Below are 16112 nucleotides of genomic sequence, written 5' to 3' on the forward strand. Positions count from 1 at the left end.
GTGTAGGGTGGGGCGGGTAGAGTCCCTCTCTCTCTCTCTCTCACTCTCTGAAACCCTTGGGTGAGAGGTGTCAGTTGCATTAATGCGGGGAACATGAACAACTTTGATTGTGAACTTTTCTCCAAAGGTCTGTTATCTGAGAGATGGAAAGATGCTGTGCTGGAAGGACAGAAAGAAATTGACACCGAGGACTCTTCGCCCAGGTAAATTCACATTGTTGTGCAGCCCTTCTTGGTGTTCAGAAATCGTCTTTCACGCAGCAATCTTACGGAAAGTCTATAGCAAAGTGGGCATCGCTTTCTTTGTTGCTACCGCGCAGCAGTTAACATCTGAGCCCCCCAAGTGTCCCAGATGAAGAGAATCCGAGTGAAACCTTCACTCACTGAGAGTCCTCCCACGGCCCTGAGCTGAGGGACTGCAGGCAGTCCAACACGGAAGGGACGGGAAAAAATGAACCAGTTTTGCTCCCTCAGCCTCTCTGTCCCAGAGACAGGCAGTGGGACGCCATAAACACGTAGCAACCATTCTCGCGTAGACACAAGCCGTTCAACCCATCGAATCCACGCCGATTGCCTGTCTCTCTCTCTCTCTGAGGTTATTCACAATCGGTGGGATCCGTCCTAATCGGGGGGGAACTGTGTCTGAGTCGTGATGAGGTTTTTACATGCTTGTCATTCACGTCTGAACCAGGGTAGCGATTACTGCAGGGAATGGACGAAACCGCAAGACATTTGTTTCACTTGACCAGCTGATTGGCATCGCAGAGAACTGGTTTTGCGATCCAGTTCAGAATAAAAACCGCCGAACAACAGAAGCCACTGAGACCTCTAAAACCACGCGCACCTTGCGTGGAGTGGATTTGGCGAGTGCATCGATATGCTTCACGCCATTCGGGTATGCAGCTGGCAGAAGAGAGCACCGATCCAAAGGAAATCAGCTCGAGGTGACATTGAATAATAGCAGAGGATGGTTTCGATCCATCGACCTCTGGGTATGGGCCCAGCACGCTCCCGCTGGCCACTCTGCTGCCACGCTCTGAGCCCTGTCCACAGAGCGATTCAGCTTTTCATCTGGCACGCGGCTCGCACGTTCGGACTGATGTCAAAGACCTCCGCTGCTGTCGTGTGATATGCTGTTCGCAGACGTACGGAGGCTGTGTAAATAGAACGTTTTTACTAAATTCCCACATTCTGTTGGTCGAACTGTGATTTCACACTGAATCACAACATGTGTCGCAGCGCAGACGGAGGCCATGCGGCCCACCTTCGCTCTGCTGGTTCTATACTTCAGTCAACGTGTGTCTATTCGTTTCATTCTCTCGCATTCTCAGCGTAAATCTGCACATCTGAACGTGACCACCGAATTCCCTTTTGTGTTCATTGAATCTTCCTCTTTGTCAATGTCCGACAGGGACTTACTGACACTAACCACTCCCTGTACGAAAACGTTCTTCCTCCTGTCATTTTACTTGTTTTCCTGGTGACCTTAAAATTCTGCCGAATCGTTGTGGACCTTTCAGGTGTGGGAACATTTTCACAACATTATTTCCTGTTTCTAGGTCCCTCATGACTGGAAAACTTCGGTTCTCCGAGGAGAGCTGTCCCAATTTTCCAATCTACCTTCATTGCTGACATTCCCCAAACACACGCACAGCTCACGTCAACCTGTTCGACACGACATCCAACCATTTCACTTCCCTGTTTTCTGCCTTGTCCGTACTCCAGACAGGCCAACCTCGTTTCACCAAGGTGCTTTTGAGAAAATTAATCAGGCAGTTTTGCACAAGTCAAGTTTTAGAAAAACCTCGGGCTCGTCCGGGATTTGAACCCGGGACCTCTCGCAACTCATCACAGTACGGCACCCAAAGCGAGAATCATACGCCTAGACCAACGAGCCAGAGAGCCGGCCCGCGATAGATGCCCCACACCGCTTGAGTGACCTGAGACGTGCTCACTATGAAATACATTTGAGATTGCTCTAAGAATTGCTAGCGGCAAAGAGTTTCTCGAACAGCTGCTTCTCATTCAGTCTCCCTGCTGCTGTTTGTCACGTCCCCAGGAACCGGGCTCTCTCACTGGCAGACAATTCAAACATTTTGTTTTGAAATTTTTCTATGACACCCGAGCGGCCAGTGACAAGCATTACCCTCCTCACCATGGGATACAGAGAACAGGAGAAGACCACGCAGATCTCCACGAGTGTATCAACTCGACTGTGCACATTGGGCCAGTATATCACTGTGAAATATTTATGTCCAAGCCTTTTTTCGGAAGCAGATGAGAAGGCGAGGTGCAGAACAGAGCGCAGTTATAAGGGAAAGCTGCTAAAGACGACATTGAGTGAATAGGAGAGAGTGGGTTATGGTCCCAACACGCACCCGTTGTGCCAGGGGTTACACTTCGGGTCCACTCTTCCTTCACTCGCAACACCCCACACCCACCTCCCATAGTGCCAAGTCGCTTTCGCCTGAAACTGCCGAATGTGCAACACCTGCCCATTTACCCGCTCCCTCCTGAATATCCAAGGGCTCAAACATACCCCCAGGTGAAGCAGCACTTTTGCCACAACCTAGTCCACTGCATTCGCTGCTCACAGTGTCGTTTCCCCAATGTAGCATGAAGCATAAACTGGGTGACTGCTTCGCAGAACATCCCGGTTCTGCCCGCAGGAAAAAGGCCCTGACCTGGCGGTTGTCTGCCACTTTAACACATCACCCTGTTCCCTGACCAACATCTCTGTCTCAGGCTTGCAGCAGTGTTCTAGCTCCAGATGAAAGAACAACAACTCATTTTCCACTTGGAGACCTTACAGCCCTCCGGTCTTCAATATCGAGTTCCATAACTTTAGGGCCTGAACTCCCCCATGTCCTTGACCCCTACCACACAAACGACTCCTTGTTATCACCTCGTCGGCTATGACAGACTACGTATTGTTAGCCACTAACAGTCTCCATGAGCAGCTATTCGCCCTCTCACGCGGATCGTTATTCACTCCTACGTCCTTCCTATTGTTCTCTCTCTCTGAGCTGGCGGCAAACACAGCAATGTACATTGGAGACTCTGAGCCAGCTGAAAGTTGCTCAGTGTGAAGTACATTCCACATTGCTCCAAGAATTGCAAGCAGCAAAGCGTTTCCAGAACTTCTGCTTGTCATTTTGCTGTCCCCGGGGCGATGATGTTTGTCTCATCCCCAGGAACTGGACTATCTCCACTGCTCGATAATTAAAACCAATTTATTTCTACTTGCACGTTTTTCTGGGGTGGGGTGGGGCGGGTGTAGGGTGGGGGCGGGTAGAGTCTCTCTCTCTCTCTCTCTCTCACTCTCTGAAACCCTTGGGGTGAGAGGTGTCAGTTGCATTAATGCGGGGAACTGAACAACTTTGATTGTGAACTTTCTCAAAGGTCTGTTATCTGAGAGATGGAAAGATGCTGTGCTGGAAGGACAGAAAGAAATGGACACCGAGGACTCTTCGCCCAGGTAAATTCACATTGTTGTGCAGCCTTCTTGGTGTTCAGAAATCGTCTTCACGCAGCAATCTTACGGAAAGTCTATAGCAAAGTGGGCATCGCTTTCTTTGTTGCTACCGCGCAGCAGTTAACATCTGAGCCCCAAGTGTCCCAGATGAAGAGAATCCGAGTGAAACCTTCACTCACTGAGAGTCCTCCCCACGGCCCTGAGCTGAGGGACTGCAGGCAGTCCAACACGGAAGGGACGGTTAAAAATGAACCAGTTTTGCTCCCTCAGCCTCTCTGTCCCAGAGACAGGCAGTGGGACGCATAAACACGTAGCACCATTCTCGCGTAGACACAAGCCGTCAACCCATCGAATCCACGCCGATTGCCTGTCTCTGAGGTCTCTCTCTCTCTCTCTCTGAGGTTATTCACAATCGGTGGGATCCGTCCTAATCGTGGGGAACTGTGTCTGAGTCGTGATGAGGTTTTTGACATGCTTGTCATTCACGTCTGAACCAGGGTAGCGAATTACTGCAGGGAATGGACGAAACCGCAAGACATTTGTTTCAACTTCTGACCCTGATTGGCATCGCAGAGAACTGGTTTTGCGATCCAGTTCAGAATAAAAACCGCCGAACAACAGAATGCCACTGAGACCTCTAAAACCACGCACCTTGCATGGAGTGGATTTGGCGAGTGCATCGATATCTTCACCCATTCGGTATGCAGCTGGCAGAAGAGAGCACCGATCCAAAGGAAATCAGCTCGAGGTGACATTGAATAATAGCAGAGGATGGTTTCGATCCATCGACCTCTGGGTTATGGGCCCAGCACGCTCCGCGCTGCGCCACTCTGCTGCCACGCTCTGAGCCCTGTCCACAGAGCGATTCAGCTTTTCATCTGGCACGCGGCTCGCACGTTCGAGACTGATGTCAAAGACCTCCGCTGCTGTCGTGTGATATGCTGTTTCGCAGACGTACGGAGGCTGTGTAAATAGAAACGTTTTTACTAAATTCCCACATTCTGTTGGTCGAACTGTGATTTCACACTGAATGTGTGAAAACATGTGTCGCAGCGCAGACGGAGGCCATGCGGCCCACCTTCGCTCTGCTGGTTCTATACTTCAGTCAACGTGTGTCTATTCGTTTCATTCTCTCGCATTCTCAGCGTAAATCTGCACATCTGAACGTGACCACCGAATTCCCTTTTGTGTTCATTGAATCTTCCTCTTTGTCAATGTCCGACAGGGACTTACTGACACTAACCACTCCCTGTACGAAAACGTTCTTCCTCCTGTCATTTTTACTTGTTTTCCTGGTGACCTTAAAATTCTGCCGAATCGTTGTGGACCTTTCAGGTGTGGGAACATTTTCACAACATTATTTCCTGTTTCTAGGTCCCTCATGACTTGGAAAACTTCGGTTCTCCGAGGAGAGCTGTCCCAATTTTCCAATCTACCTTCATTGCTGACATTCCCCAACACCGCACAGCTCACGTCAACCTGTTCGACACGACATCCAACCATTTCACTTCCCTGTTTTCTGCCTTGTCCGTACTCCAGACAGCCAACCTCGTTTCACCAAGGTGCTTTTTGAGAAAATTAATCAGGCAGTTTTGCACAAGTCAAGTTTTAGAAAAACCTCGGGCTCGTCCGGGATTTGAACCCGGGACCTCTCGCAACTCATCACAGTACGGCACCCAAAGCGAGAATCATACGCCTAGACCAACGAGCCAGAGAGCCGGCCCGCGATAGATGCCCCCACACCGCTTGAGTGACCTGAGACGTGCTCACTATGAAATACATTTGAGATTGCTCAAGAATTGCTAGCGGCAAAGAGTTTCTCGAACAGCTGCTTCTCATTCAGTCTCCCTGCTGCTGTTTGTCACGTCCCCAGGAACCGGGCTCTCTCCACTGGCAGACAATTCAAACATTTGTTTTGAAATTTTTCTATGACACCCGAGCGGCCAGTGACAAGCATTACCCTCCTCACCATGGATACAGAGAACAGGAGAAGACCACGCAGATCTCCACGAGTGTATCAACTCGACTGTGCACATTGGGCCAGTATATCACTGTGAAATATTTATGTCCAAGCCTTTTTTCGGAAGCAGATGAGAAGGCGAGGTGCAGAACAGAGCGCAGTTATAAGGGAAAGCTGCTAAAGACGACATTGAGTGAATAGGAGAGAGTGGGTTATGGTCCCAACACGCACCCGTTGTGCCGGGGTTACACTTCGGGTCCACTCTTCCTTCACTCGCAACACCCCACACCCACCTCCCATAGTGCCAAGTCGCTTTCGCCTGAAACTGCCGAATGTGCAACACCTGCCCATTTACCGGCTCCCTCCTGAATATCCAAGGGCTCAAACATACCTGCCAGGTGAAGCACACTTTTGCCACAACCTAGTCCACTGCATTCGCTGCTCACAGTGTCGTTTCCCCAATGTAGCATGAAGCATAAACTGGGTGACTGCTTCGCAGAACATCCCGGTTCTGCCCGCAGGAAAAAGGCCCTGACCTGGCGGTTGTCTGCCACTTTAACACATCACCCTGTTCCCTGACCAACATCTCTGTCTCAGGCTTGCAGCAGTGTTCTAGCTCCAGATGAAAGAACAACAACTCATTTTCCACTTGGAGACCTTACAGCCCTCCGGTCTTCAATATCGAGTTCCATAACTTTAGGGCCTGAACTCCCCCATGTCCTTGACCCCTACCACACAAACGACTCCTTGTTATCACCTCGTCGGCTATGACAGACTACGTATTGTTAGCCACTAACAGTCTCCATGAGCAGCTATTCGCCCTCTCACGCGGATCGTTATTCACTCCTACGTCCTTCCTATTGTTCTCTCTCTCTGAGCTGGCGGCAAACACAGCAATGTACATTGGAGACTCTGAGCCAGCTGAAAGTTGCTCAGTGTGAAGTACATTCCACATTGCTCCAAGAATTGCAAGCAGCAAAAGCGTTTCCAGAACTTCTGCTTGTCATTCTGTCCCCGGGGCGATGATGTTTGTCTCATCCCCAGGAACTGGACTATCTCCACTGCTCGATAATTAAACCAATTTATTTCTACTTGCACGTTGTTCTGGGTGGGGTGGGGGGTGGGTGTGGGGGGGGGGCGGGTAGAGTCTCTCTCTCTCTCTCTCTCTCACTCTCTGAAACCGTTGGGGTGAGAGGTGTCAGTTGCATTAATGCGGGGAACATGAACAACTTTGATTGTGAACTTTCTCCAAAGGTCTGTTATCTGAGAGATGGAAAGATGCTGTGCTGGAAGGACAGAAAGAAATGGACACCGAGGACTCTTCGCCCAGGTAAATTCACATTGTTGTGCAGCCTTCTTGGTGTTCAGAAATCGTCTTCACGCAGCAATCTTACGGAAAGTCTATAGCAAAGTGGGCATCGCTTTCTTTGTTGCTACCGCGCAGCAGTTAACATCTGAGCCCCAAGTGTCCCAGATGAAGAGAATCCGAGTGAAACCTTCACTCACTGAGAGTCCTCCCCACGGCCCTGAGCTGAGGGACTGCAGGCAGTCCAACACGGAAGGGACGGGTAAAAATGAACCAGTTTTGCTCCCTCAGCCTCTCTGTCCCAGAGACAGGCAGTGGGACGCCATAAACACGTAGCACCATTCTCGCGTAGACACAAGCCGTTCAACCCATCGAATCCACGCCGATTGCCTGTCTCTCTCTCTCTGAGGTTATTCACAATCGGTGGGATCCGTCCTAATCGTGGGGGAACTGTGTCTGAGTCGTGATGAGGTTTTTGACATGCTTGTCATTCACGTCTGAACCAGGGTAGCGAATTACTGCAGGGAATGGACGAAACCGCAAGACATTTGTTTCAACTTGACCACTGATTGGCATCGCAGAGAACTGGTTTTGCGATCCAGTTCAGAATAAAAACCGCCGAACAACAGAATGCCACTGAGACCTCTAAAACCACGCACCTTGCGTGGAGTGGATTTGGCGAGTGCATCGATATGCTCACGCCATTCGGGTATGCAGCTGGCAGAAGAGAGCACCGATCCAAAGGAAATCAGCTCGAGGTGACATTGAATAATAGCAGAGGATGGTTTCGATCCATCGACCTCTGGGTTATGGGCCCAGCACGCTCCCGCTGCGCCACTCTGCTGCCACGCTCTGAGGCCCTGTCCACAGAGCGATTCAGCTTTTCATCTGGCACGCGGCTCGCACGTTCGAGACTGATGTCAAAGACCTCCGCTGCTGTCGTGTGATATGCTGTTTCGCAGACGTACGGAGGCTGTGTAAATAGAAACGTTTTTACTAAATTCCCACATTCTGTTGGTCGAACTGTGATTTCACACTGAATGTGTGAACATGTGTCGCAGCGCAGACGGAGGCCATGCGGCCCACCTTCGCTCTGCTGGTTCTATACTTCAGTCAACGTGTGTCTATTCGTTTCATTCTCTCGCATTCTCAGCGTAAATCTGCACATCTGAACGTGACCACCGAATTCCCTTTTGTGTTCATTGAATCTTCCTCTTTGTCAATGTCCGACAGGGACTTACTGACACTAACCACTCCCTGTACGAAAACGTTCTTCCTCCTGTCATTTTTACTTTGTTTTCCTGGTGACCTTAAAATTCTGCCGAATCGTTGTGGACCTTTCAGGTGTGGGAACATTTTCACAACATTATTTCCTGTTTCTAGGTCCCTCATGACTTGGAAAACTTCGGTTCTCCGAGGAGAGCTGTCCCAATTTTCCAATCTACCTTCATTGCTGACATTCCCCAAACACCGCACAGCTCACGTCAACCTGTTCGACACGACATCCAACCATTTCACTTCCCTGTTTTCTGCCTTGTCCGTACTCCAGACAGCCCAACCTCGTTTCACCAAGGTGCTTTTGAGAAAATTAATCAGGCAGTTTTGCACAAGTCAAGTTTTAGAAAAACCTCGGGCTCGTCCGGGATTTGAACCCGGGACCTCTCGCAACTCATCACACAGTACGGCACCCAAAGCGAGAATCATACGCCTAGACCAACGAGCCAGAGAGCCGGCCCGCGATAGATGCCCCACACCGCTTGAGTGACCTGAGACGTGCTCACTATGAAATACATTTGAGATTGCTCTAAGAATTGCTAGCGGCAAAGAGTTTCTCGAACAGCTGCTTCTCATTCAGTCTCCCTGCTGCTGTTTGTCACGTCCCCAGGAACCGGGCTCTCTCCACTGGCAGACAATTCAAACATTTTGTTTTGAAATTTTTCTATGACACCCGAGCGGCCAGTGACAAGCATTACCCTCCTCACCATGGGATACAGAGAACAGGAGAAGACCACGCAGATCTCCACGAGTGTATCAACTCGACTGTGCACATTGGGCCAGTATATCACTGTGAAATATTTATGTCCAAGCCTTTTTTCGGAAGCAGATGAGAAGGCGAGGTGCAGAACAGAGCGCAGTTATAAGGGAAAGCTGCTAAAGACGACATTGAGTGAATAGGAGAGAGTGGGTTATGGTCCCAACACGCACCCGTTGTGCCGGGGTTACACTTCGGGTCCACTCTTCCTTCACTCGCAACACCCCACACCCACCTCCCATAGTGCCAAGTCGCTTTCGCCTGAAACTGCCGAATGTGCAACACCTGCCCATTTACCGGCTCCCTCCTGAATATCCAAGGGCTCAAACATACCTGCCAGGTGAAGCAGCACTTTTGCCACAACCTAGTCCACTGCATTCGCTGCTCACAGTGTCGTTTCCCCAATGTAGCATGAAGCATAAACTGGGTGACTGCTTCGCAGAACATCCCGGTTCTGCCCGCAGGAAAAAGGCCCTGACCTGGCGGTTGTCTGCCACTTTAACACATCACCCTGTTCCCTGACCAACATCTCTGTCTCAGGCTTGCAGCAGTGTTCTAGCTCCAGATGAAAGAACAACAACTCATTTTCCACTTGGAGACCTTACAGCCCTCCGGTCTTCAATATCGAGTTCCATAACTTTAGGGCCTGAACTCCCCCATGTCCTTGACCCCTACCACACAAACGACTCCTTGTTATCACCTCGTCGGCTATGACAGACTACGTATTGTTAGCCACTAACAGTCTCCATGAGCAGCTATTCGCCCTCTCACGCGGATCGTTATTCACTCCTACGTCCTTCCTATTGTTCTCTCTCTCTGAGCTGGCGGCAAACACAGCAATGTACATTGGAGACTCTGAGCCAGCTGAAAGTTGCTCAGTGTGAAGTACATTCCACATTGCTCCAAGAATTGCAAGCAGCAAAGCGTTTCCAGAACTTCTGCTTGTCATTCTGTCCCCGGGGCGATGATGTTTGTCTCATCCCCAGGAACTGGACTATCTCCACTGCTCGATAATTAAACCAATTTATTTCTACTTGCACGTTGTTCTGGGGTGGGGTGGGGCGGGTGTAGGGTGGGGGCGGGTAGAGTCTCTCTCTCTCTCTCTCTCTCACTCTCTGAAACCCTTGGGGTGAGAGGTGTCAGTTGCATTAATGCGGGAACATGAACAACTTTGATTGTGAACTTTCTCCAAAGGTCTGTTATCTGAGAGATGGAAAGATGCTGTGCTGGAAGGACAGAAAGAAATGGACACCGAGGACTCTTCGCCCAGGTAAATTCACATTGTTGTGCAGCCTTCTTGGTGTTCAGAAATCGTCTTCACGCAGCAATCTTACGGAAAGTCTATAGCAAAGTGGGCATCGCTTTCTTTGTTGCTACCGCGCAGCAGTTAACATCTGAGCCCCAAGTGTCCCAGATGAAGAGAAATCCGAGTGAAACCTTCACTCACTGAGAGTCCTCCCCACGGCCCTGAGCTGAGGGACTGCAGGCAGTCCAACACGGAAGGGACGGTTAAAAATGAACCAGTTTTGCTCCCTCAGCCTCCCTGTCCCAGAGACAGGCAGTGGGACGCCATAAACACGTAGCACCATTCTCGCGTAGACACAAGCCGTTCAACCCATCGAATCCACGCCGATTGCCTGTCTCTCTCTCTCTCTGAGGTTATTCACAATCGGTGGGATCCGTCCTAATCGTGGGGGAACTGTGTCTGAGTCGTGATGAGGTTTTGACATGCTTGTCATTCACGTCTGAACCAGGGTAGCGAATTACTGCAGGGAATGGACGAAACCGCAAGACATTTGTTTCAACTTGACCAGCTGATTGGCATCGCAGAGAACTGGTTTTGCGATCCAGTTCAGAATAAAAACCGCCGAACAACAGAATGCCACTGAGACCTCTAAAACCACGCACCTTGCGTGGAGTGGATTTGGCGAGTGCATCGATATGCTTCACGCCATTCGGGTATGCAGCTGGCAGAAGAGAGCACCGATCCAAAGGAAATCAGCTCGAGGTGACATTGAATAATAGCAGAGGATGGTTTCGATCCATCGACCTCTGGGTTATGGGCCCAGCACGCTCCCGCTGCGCCACTCTGCTGCCACGCTCTGAGCCCTGTCCACAGAGCGATTCAGCTTTTCATCTGGCACGCGGCTCGCACGTTCGAGACTGATGTCAAAGACCTCCGCTGCTGTCGTGTGATATGCTGTTTCGCAGACGTACGGAGGCTGTGTAAATAGAAACGTTTTTACTAAATTCCCACATTCTGTTGGTCGAACTGTGATTTCACACTGAATGTGTGAAATCACACATGTGTCGCAGCGCAGACGGAGGCCATGCGGCCCACCTTCGCTCTGCTGGTTCTATACTTCAGTCAACGTGTGTCTATTCGTTTCATTCTCTCGCATTCTCAGCGTAAATCTGCACATCTGAACGTGACCACCGAATTCCCTTTTGTGTTCATTGAATCTTCCTCTTTGTCAATGTCCGACAGGGACTTACTGACACTAACCACTCCCTGTACGAAAACGTTCTTCCTCCTGTCATTTTACTTGTTTTCCTGGTGACCTTAAAATTCTGCCGAATCGTTGTGGACCTTTCAGGTGTGGGAACATTTTCACAACATTATTTCCTGTTTCTAGGTCCCTCATGACTTGGAAAACTTCGGTTCTCCGAGGAGAGCTGTCCCAATTTTCCAATCTACCTTCATTGCTGACATTCCCCAAACACCGCACAGCTCACGTCAACCTGTTCGACACGACATCCAACCATTTCACTTCCCTGTTTTCTGCCTTGTCCGTACTCCAGACAGCCAACCTCGTTTCACCAAGGTGCTTTTTGAGAAAATTAATCAGGCAGTTTTGCACAAGTCAAGTTTTAGAAAAACCTCGGGCTCGTCCGGGATTTGAACCCGGGACCTCTCGCAACTCATCACAGTACGGCACCCAAAGCGAGAATCATACGCCTAGACCAACGAGCCAGAGAGCCGGCCCGCGATAGATGCCCCACACCGCTTGAGTGACCTGAGACGTGCTCACTATGAAATACATTTGAGATTGCTCTAAGAATTGCTAGCGGCAAAGAGTTTCTCGAACAGCTGCTTCTCATTCAGTCTCCCTGCTGCTGTTTGTCACGTCCCCAGGAACCGGGCTCTCTCCACTGGCAGACAATTCAAACATTTTGTTTTGAAATTTTTCTATGACACCCGAGCGGCCAGTGACAAGCATTACCCTCCTCACCATGGGATACAGAGAACAGGAGAAGACCACGCAGATCTCCACGAGTGTATCAACTCGACTGTGCACATTGGGCCAGTATATCACTGTGAAATATTTATGTCCAAGCCTTTTTTCGGAAGCAGATGAGAAGGCGAGGTGCAGAACAGAGCGCAGTTATAAGGGAAAGCTGCTAAAGACGACATTGAGTGAATAGGAGAGAGTGGGTTATGGTCCCAACACGCACCCGTTGTGCCAGGGGTTACACTTCGGGTCCACTCTTCCTTCACTCGCAACACCCCACACCCACCTCCCATAGTGCCAAGTCGCTTTCGCCTGAAACTGCCGAATGTGCAACACCTGCCCATTTACCGGCTCCCTCCTGAATATCCAAGGGCTCAAACATACCTGCCAGGTGAAGCAGCACTTTTGCCACAACCTAGTCCACTGCATTCGCTGCTCACAGTGTCGTTTCCCCAATGTAGCATGAAGCATAAACTGGGTGACTGCTTCGCAGAACATCCCGGTTCTGCCCGCAGGAAAAAGGCCCTGACCTGGCGGTTGTCTGCCACTTTAACACATCACCCTGTTCCCTGACCAACATCTCTGTCTCAGGCTTGCAGCAGTGTTCTAGCTCCAGATGAAAGAACAACAACTCATTTTCCACTTGGAGACCTTACAGCCCTCCGGTCTTCAATATCGAGTTCCAGAACTTTAGGGCCTGAACTCCCCCATGTCCTTGACCCCTACCACACAAACGACTCCTTGTTATCACCTCGTCGGCTATGACAGACTACGTATTGTTAGCCACTAACAGTCTCCATGAGCAGCTATTCGCCCTCTCACGCGGATCGTTATTCACTCCTACGTCCTTCCTATTGTTCTCTCTCTCTGAGCTGGCGGCAAACACAGCAATGTACATTGGAGACTCTGAGCCAGCTGAAAGTTGCTCAGTGTGAAGTACATTCCACATTGCTCCAAGAATTGCAAGCAGCAAAGCGTTTCCAGAACTTCTGCTTGTCATTCTGTCCCCGGGGCGATGATGTTTGTCTCATCCCCAGGAACTGGACTATCTCCACTGCTCGATAATTAAACCAATTTATTTCTACTTGCACGTTGTTCTGGGGTGGGGTGGGGCGGGTGTAGGGTGGGGGCGGGTAGAGTCTCTCTCTCTCTCTCTCTCACTCTCTGAAACCCTTGGGGTGAGAGGTGTCAGTTGCATTAATGCGGGGAACATGAACAACTTTGATTGTGAACTTTCTCCAAAGGTCTGTTATCTGAGAGATGGAAAGATGCTGTGCTGGAAGGACAGAAAGAAATGGACACCGAGGACTCTTCGCCCAGGTAAATTCACATTGTTGTGCAGCCTTCTTGGTGTTCAGAAATCGTCTTCACGCAGCAATCTTACGGAAAGTCTATAGCAAAGTGGGCATCGCTTTCTTTGTTGCTACCGCGCAGCAGTTAACATCTGAGCCCCAAGTGTCCCAGATGAAGAGAATCCGAGTGAAACCTTCACTCACTGAGAGTCCTCCCCACGGCCCTGAGCTGAGGGACTGCAGGCAGTCCAACACGGAAGGGACGGTAAAAATGAACCAGTTTTGCTCCCTCAGCCTCCCTGTCCCAGAGACAGGCAGTGGGACGCCATAAACACGTAGCACCATTCTCGCGTAGACACAAGCCGTTCAACCCATCGAATCCACGCCGATTGCCTGTCTCTCTCTCTCTGAGGTTATTCACAATCGGTGGGATCCGTCCTAATCGTGGGGGAACTGTGTCTGAGTCGTGATGAGGTTTTTGACATGCTTGTCATTCACGTCTGAACCAGGGTAGCGAATTACTGCAGGGAATGGACGAAACCGCAAGACATTTGTTTCAACTTGACCAGCTGATTGGCATCGCAGAGAACTGGTTTTGCGATCCAGTTCAGAATAAAAACCGCCGAACAACAGAATGCCACTGAGACCTCTAAAACCACGCACCTTGCGTGGAGTGGATTTGGCGAGTGCATCGATATGCTTCACGCCATTCGGGTATGCAGCTGGCAGAAGAGAGCACCCGATCCAAAGGAAATCAGCTCGAGGTGACATTGAATAATAGCAGAGGATGGTTTCGATCCATCGACCTCTGGGTTATGGGCCCAGCACGCTCCCGCTGCGCCACTCTGCTGCCACGCTCTGAGCCCTGTCCACAGAGCGATTCAGCTTTTCATCTGGCACGCGGCTCGCACGTTCGAGACTGATGTCAAAGACCTCCGCTGCTGTCGTGTGATATGCTGTTTCGCAGACGTACGGAGGCTGTGTAAATAGAAACGTTTTTACTAAATTCCCACATTCTGTTGGTCGAACTGTGATTTCACACTGAATGTGTGACACATGTGTCGCAGCGCAGACGGAGGCCATGCGGCCCACCTTCGCTCTGCTGGTTCTATACTTCAGTCAACGTGTGTCTATTCGTTTCATTCTCTCGCATTCTCAGCGTAAATCTGCACATCTGAACGTGACCACCGAATTCCCTTTTGTGTTCATTGAATCTTCCTCTTTGTCAATGTCCGACAGGGACTTACTGACACTAACCACTCCCTGTACGAAAACGTTCTTCCTCCTGTCATTTTTACTTGTTTTCCTGGTGACCTTAAAATTCTGCCGAATCGTTGTGGACCTTTCAGGTGTGGGAACATTTTCACAACATTATTTCCTGTTTCTAGGTCCCTCATGACTTGGAAAACTTCGGTTCTCCGAGGAGAGCTGTCCCAATTTTCCAATCTACCTTCATTGCTGACATTCCCCAAACACCGCACAGCTCACGTCAACCTGTTCGACACGACATCCAACCATTTCACTTCCCTGTTTTCTGCCTTGTCCGTACTCCAGACAGGCCAACCTCGTTTCACCAAGGTGCTTTTTGAGAAAATTAATCAGGCAGTTTTGCACAAGTCAAGTTTTAGAAAAACCTCGGGCTCGTCCGGGATTTGAACCCGGGACCTCTCGCAACTCATCACAGTACGGCACCCAAAGCGAGAATCATACGCCTAGACCAACGAGCCAGAGAGCCGGCCCGCGATAGATGCCCCACACCGCTTGAGTGACCTGAGACGTGCTCACTATGAAATACATTTGAGATTGCTCTAAGAATTGCTAGCGGCAAAGAGTTTCTCGAACAGCTGCTTCTCATTCAGTCTCCCTGCTGCTGTTTGTCACGTCCCCAGGAACCGGGCTCTCTCCACTGGCAGACAATTCAAACATTTTGTTTTGAAATTTTTCTATGACACCCGAGCGGCCAGTGACAAGCATTACCCTCCTCACCATGGGATACAGAGAACAGGAGAAGACCACGCAGATCTCCACAAGTGTATCAACTCGACTGTGCACATTGGGCCAGTATATCACTGTGAAATATTTATGTCCAAGCCTTTTTTCGGAAGCAGATGAGAAGGCGAGGTGCAGAACAGAGCGCAGTTATAAGGGAAAGCTGCTAAAGACGACATTGAGTGAATAGGAGAGAGTGGGTTATGGTCCCAACACGCACCCGTTGTGCCAGGGGTTACACTTCGGGTCCACTCTTCCTTCACTCGCAACACCCCACACCCACCTCCCATAGTGCCAAGTCGCTTTCGCCTGAAACTGCCGAATGTGCAACACCTGCCCATTTACCGGCTCCCTCCTGAATATCCAAGGGCTCAAACATACCTCCCAGGTGAAGCAGCACTTTTGCCACAACCTAGTCCACTGCATTCGCTGCTCACAGTGTCGTTTCCCCAATGTAGCATGAAGCATAAACTGGGTGACTGCTTCGCAGAACATCCCGGTTCTGCCCGCAGGAAAAAGGCCCTGACCTGGCGGTTGTCTGCCACTTTAACACATCACCCTGTTCCCTGACCAACATCTCTGTCTCAGGCTTGCAGCAGTGTTCTAGCTCCAGATGAAAGAACAACAACTCATTTTCCACTTGGAGACCTTACAGCCCTCCGGTCTTCAATATCGAGTTCCAGAACTTTAGGGCCTGAACTCCCCCATGTCCTTGACCCCTACCACACAAACGACTCCTTGTTATCACCTCTCGTCGGCTATGACAGACTACGTATTGTTAGCCACTAACAGTCTCCATGAGCAGCTATTCGCCCTCTCACGCGGA

The 16112-nt window shown here is 50.1% G+C and overlaps 3 non-coding genes across 3 annotated transcripts; all 3 read right to left on the reverse strand.

Annotated features, from left to right (window-relative positions):
* Positions 1 to 7512: 7512 nt before the first annotated feature.
* trnam-cau (transfer RNA methionine (anticodon CAU)) lies at positions 7513 to 7584 on the reverse strand. Its single transcript has one exon. It is a non-coding gene; the product is annotated as a tRNA-Met (tRNA).
* Positions 7585 to 10794: 3210 nt separating this feature from the next.
* trnam-cau (transfer RNA methionine (anticodon CAU)) lies at positions 10795 to 10866 on the reverse strand. Its single transcript has one exon. It is a non-coding gene; the product is annotated as a tRNA-Met (tRNA).
* A 3209-nt stretch (positions 10867 to 14075) lies between these two features.
* On the reverse strand, positions 14076 to 14147 carry trnam-cau (transfer RNA methionine (anticodon CAU)). Its single transcript has one exon. It is a non-coding gene; the product is annotated as a tRNA-Met (tRNA).
* Positions 14148 to 16112: the final 1965 nt, after the last annotated feature.

The sequence above is a fragment of the Hemiscyllium ocellatum genome, unplaced genomic scaffold (assembly GCF_020745735.1).
Source record: "Hemiscyllium ocellatum isolate sHemOce1 unplaced genomic scaffold, sHemOce1.pat.X.cur. scaffold_2170_pat_ctg1, whole genome shotgun sequence".
NCBI classification, from domain to species: Eukaryota; Metazoa; Chordata; class Chondrichthyes; order Orectolobiformes; family Hemiscylliidae; genus Hemiscyllium; species Hemiscyllium ocellatum.